This window comes from Polypterus senegalus, unplaced genomic scaffold (genome assembly GCF_016835505.1).
Source record: "Polypterus senegalus isolate Bchr_013 unplaced genomic scaffold, ASM1683550v1 scaffold_4281, whole genome shotgun sequence".
In the NCBI taxonomy this organism is placed as follows: Eukaryota; Metazoa; Chordata; class Cladistia; order Polypteriformes; family Polypteridae; genus Polypterus; species Polypterus senegalus.
This window is the reverse complement of record NW_024381389.1, coordinates 1-5000: the sequence shown is the minus strand read 5'-3', so window position 1 is coordinate 5000 and position 5000 is coordinate 1. Positions and strand designations below refer to the sequence as shown.

General features: G+C 40.0%; 4 non-coding genes across 4 annotated transcripts; all 4 read right to left on the bottom strand.

The window, feature by feature from the left end:
• Window positions 1-554: 554 nt before the first annotated feature.
• trnas-aga lies at window positions 555-633 on the bottom strand. The gene has a single exon. It is a non-coding gene; the product is annotated as a tRNA-Ser (tRNA).
• Window positions 634-1591: 958 nt separating this feature from the next.
• On the bottom strand, window positions 1592-1672 carry trnas-uga. The gene has a single exon. It is a non-coding gene; the product is annotated as a tRNA-Ser (tRNA).
• A 1026-nt stretch (window positions 1673-2698) lies between these two features.
• trnas-aga lies at window positions 2699-2780 on the bottom strand. The gene has a single exon. It is a non-coding gene; the product is annotated as a tRNA-Ser (tRNA).
• A 2059-nt stretch (window positions 2781-4839) lies between these two features.
• Window positions 4840-4919, bottom strand: trnas-aga. The gene has a single exon. It is a non-coding gene; the product is annotated as a tRNA-Ser (tRNA).
• Window positions 4920-5000: the final 81 nt, after the last annotated feature.

The window sequence follows — 5000 nt, the reverse complement described above, 5'->3', positions numbered from 1 at the left end:
CACTCTAAAATGGATTGTCCGCATTAACTTTAATGTCTGTAAAATTTGTCGTTAAAGTTCCAAAGGAATCCGTCTTAATTGTCAGTTCTTTGATTCCTAAAGCCTTATCTTTCCTTTTACTTTCACGTAGTTTTTTTTTTCTTTTACACAAGATCTCTGACGATTAGCGAGTGATTGAGCGTTTTCTCATTCAACAGTCAGTCAATACGAGGCAGTCTTTCAGGCAGGATAAATGCTGTTTTTCAACCCGTTCTGCCACACGGCGGACACAAAAAATAGAATTAACTCTTCAAAGCCTTGTCCAACTTTGTAAAACGACTGAATATTTTTTGTTTTTTCTAATCGCTGAAAAGTCCTTTCATTGCTCCTAACAGCAGACACGTGCTTATCCAATATTCCAAAGTTAAGAAAGTTAAGGAATATATCCGTGTGCCATAACGGGTTCATAATTCTGAGACAATTGAAGGGAATCATTGCCTACATAATGCTAACAATGCCTAATCTGACTGCTAAATTTGGACTTTGAAGACATTCTTAACAGAGCGAAACACAAACGTAGTCGGCAGGATTCGAACCTGCGGGAGACCCCAATGGATTTCTAGTCCATCGCCTTAACCACTCGGCCACGACTACAGGACTCAGCTGCCAGCGATATAGCTTTAGGCGGTAAATTTCTTTTTTTTTTTTTTTTTTTTAATTTTCTCTTTCTTTCACTTGTGAAAATTACTGTTAATTATTGAGTCTATGGAAGGAAACTACAGTGGTCCCATCATGCTTTCATTTGTTACTTATTTCTTGATTTAAGTTTTCTTTTTGGCTGAATTCTATGTTGAGACACAAAATTTCACCCGAGAACAAAGGGAGATAAGTAAGAAACACAGCTGATACGGATATTAAGGAAAACAACGACGGCGGCGTGTAGTGTTGCAAGTGCGGAGCCGATTGTTTGTCAGCTCTTCTTTACTTCTCCTCTTCTTTAGCCTTTGCTGCCTCCGAAGAAGGCTGGCGTGCATGATTTACTGATCCCGTTCTTATTAGATTCGTTTCACATCACATGTGAATTCTGTCATTTTCACCCAGAATCATTAGTAAATTTAAGCCTTCAGACCCTGGCAGTACCTTTCACCCGTAGCACTGCAACGAAAAGAAATAAATGAGGTTTGTGTTAAAATGGCCTTACAGTCTTCCTCTCCAAATTCAGACCAACAAGTGATTTTGAGGCTTAATCTTTGAACACGACTGTTTTTTAAATCATTAGTATCAATATCAGTATAGTTATGTTGGTCACTGCTTTGGGGGTTTGCAACGTATGGCGTTTGAACGGCAGCTGATCATTTTCTAGACTGCACTCAAATGCTTTGCTGCAGTCTGTGCCGAAAGGACACTTAACTTTGCACAAGCGCGTTCAGTATTCGTGTTGTGAACAGAAACTGGTAAGCTGTCAACGGAATGTGTTCTTATGCCTCCCATTGATTGCAGCATCTACCAGTTTTTGTTAATTGAGCCGTGAGCTACTGAGAAGATTTGCAAATTGTATTGGGCGAGTGGCAAGTTAAGGCTTAATACCTTGAATTTGCTAAAGTTTAAACTACGTAGCCGGCAGGATTCGAACCTCGCTGGGAAACCCCAATGGATTTCAAGTCCATCGCCTTAACCACTCGGCCACGACTACTGACGGTAGGGCCCTGCAATCGCGCCTGAATTCCTTCAATCGTCGAATCGCCCTTTCTTCTGTTTGTCAATATGTGCTCTGAAGACATTTGGACTGGAGCAGGAGCGGTAATATTACGGTCTATTTCTGAACATCCTTAAGGAGGCAGAGGATTTCAAGCGACTCGATTATCTGTGAGAGTAGAACAGTTAACAGCATGTCTTGGTTGCAAAGTCCACATGTGTTAGCTACACAGCCAGACCCCGAGAAAGAATTCAAAGTTAACTATATCAGCCAAGCAACTGAGAAGAAGCAACAGAAAGAACAAAACGTGCTCGTTTTAATCATGAAAGAGCGAGAGTTACTCCCCAGTTTCTATTGTCATAAATAACAGGAAGCTGTCTCTGTTATCGTGGTAAAAATGCTTAAGCATGTCTCAGCTTGCTGCGTTGAGGCTGCTTATAATTTATTTTGTTATGTTTAAAAGTGCAAACACTCTAAAATGGATTGTCCGCATTAACTTTAATGTCTGTAAAATTTGTCGTTAAAGTTCCAAAGGAATCCGTCTTAATTGTCAGTTCTTTGATTCCTAAAGCCTTATCTTTCCTTTTACTTTCACGTAGTTTTTTTTTTCTTTTACACAAGATCTCTGACGATTAGCGAGTGATTGAGCGTTTTCTCATTCAACAGTCAGTCAATACGAGGCAGTCTTTCAGGCAGGATAAATGCTGTTTTTCAACCCGTTCTGCCACACGGCGGACACAAAAAATAGAATTAACTCTTCAAAGCCTTGTCCAACTTTGTAAAACGACTGAATATTTTTTGTTTTTTCTAATCGCTGAAAAGTCCTTTCATTGCTACTAACAGCAGACACGTGCTTATCCAATATTCCAAAGTTAAGAAAGTTAAGGAATATATCCGTGTGCCATAACGGGTTCATAATTCTGAGACAATTGAAGGGAATCATTGCCTACATAATGCTAACAATGCCTAATCTGACTGCTAAATTTGGACTTTGAAGACATTCTTAACAGAGCGAAACACAAACGTAGTCGGCAGGATTCGAACCTGTGCGGGGAGACCCCAATGGATTTCTAGTCCATCGCCTTAACCACTCGGCCACGACTACAGGACTCAGCTGCCAGCGATATAGCTTTAGGCGGTAAATTTCTTTTTTTTTTTTTTTTTTTTAATTTTCTCTTTCTTTCACTTGTGAAAATTACTGTTAATTATTGAGTCTATGGAAGGAAACTACAGTGGTCCCATCATGCTTTCATTTGTTACTTATTTCTTGATTTAAGTTTTCTTTTTGGCTGAATTCTATGTTGAGACACAAAATTTCACCCGAGAACAAAGGGAGATAAGTAAGAAACACAGCTGATACGGATATTAAGGAAAACAACGACGGCGACGTAGTGTTGCAAGTGCGGAGCCGATTGTTTGTCAGCTCTTCTTTACTTCTCCTCTTCTTTAGCCTTTGCTGCCTCCGAAGAAGGCTGACGTGCATGATTTACTGATCCCCGTTCTTATTAGATTCGTTTCACATCACATGTGAATTCTGTCATTTTTCACCCAGAATCATTAGTAAATTTAAGCCTTCAGACCCTGGCAGTACCTTTCACCCATAGCACTGCAACGAAAAGAAATAAATGAGGTTTGTGTTAAAATGGCCTTACAGTCTTCCTCTCCAAATTCAGACCAACAAGTGATTTTGAGGCTTAATCTTTGAACACGACTGTTTTTTAAATCATTAGTATCAATATCAGTATAGTTATGTTGGTCACTGCTTTGGGGGTTTGCAACGTATGGCGTTTGAACGGCAGCTGATCATTTTCTAGACTGCACTCAAATGCTTTGCTGCAGTCTGTGCCGAAAGGACACTTAACTTTGCACAAGCGCTTCAGTATTCGTGTTGTGAACAGAAACTGGTAAGCTGTCAACGGAATGTGTTCTTATGCCTCCCATTGATTGCAGCATCTACCAGTTTTTGTTAATTGAGCCGTGAGCTACTGAGAAGATTTGCAAATTGTATTGGGCGAGTGGCAAGTTAAGGCTTAATACCTTGAATTTGCTAAAGTTTAAACTACGTAGCGGCAGGATTCGAACCTCGCTGGGAAACCCCAATGGATTTCAAGTCCATCGCCTTAACCACTCGCCACGACTACTGACGGTAGGGCCCTGCAATCGCGCCTGAATTCCTTCAATCGTCGAATCGCCCTTTCTTCTGTTTGTCAATATGTGCTCTGAAGACATTTGGACTGGAGCAGGAGCGGTAATATTACGGTCTATTTCTGAACATCCTTAAGGAGGCAGAGGATTTCAAGCGACTCGATTATCTGTGAGAGTAGAACAGTTAACAGCATGTCTTGGTTGCAAAGTCCACATGTGTTAGCTACACAGCCAGACCCCGAGAAAGAATTCAAAGTTAACTATATCAGCCAAGCAACTGAGAAGAAGCAACAGAAAGAACAAAACGTGCTCGTTTTAATCATGAAAGAGCGAGAGTTACTCCCCAGTTTCTATTGTCATAAATAACAGGAAGCTGTCTCTGTTATCGTGGTAAAAATGCTTAAGCATGTCTCAGCTTGCTGCGTTGAGGCTGCTTATAATTTATTTTGTTATGTTTAAAAGTGCAAACACTCTAAAATGGATTGTCCGCATTAACTTTAATGTCTGTAAAATTTGTCGTTAAAGTTCCAAAGGAATCCGTCTTAATTGTCAGTTCTTTGATTCCTAAAGCCTTATCTTTCCTTTTACTTTCACGTAGTTTTTTTTTTCTTTTACACAAGATCTCTGACGATTAGCGAGTGATTGAGCGTTTTCTCATTCAACAGTCAGTCAATACGAGGCAGTCTTTCAGGCAGGATAAATGCTGTTTTTCAACCCGTTCTGCCACACGGGACACAAAAATAGAATTAACTCTTCAAAGCCTTGTCCAACTTTGTAAAACGACTGAATATTTTTTGTTTTTTCTAATCGCTGAAAAGTCCTTTCATTGCTACTAACAGCAGACACGTGCTTATCCAATATTCCAAAGTTAAGAAAGTTAAGGAATATATCCGTGTGCCATAACGGGTTCATAATTCTGAGACAATTGAAGGGAATCATTGCCTACATAATGCTAACAATGCCTAATCTGACTGCTAAATTTGGACTTTGAAGACATTCTTAACAGAGCGAAACACAAACGTAGTCGGCAGGATTCGAACCTGCGGGGAGACCCCAATGGATTTCTAGTCCATCGCCTTAACCACTCGGCCACGACTACAGGACTCAGCTGCCAGCGATATAGCTTTAGGCGGTAAATTTCTTTTTTTTTATTTGTTTTTTTTTTTTTTTTCTTTTCTCT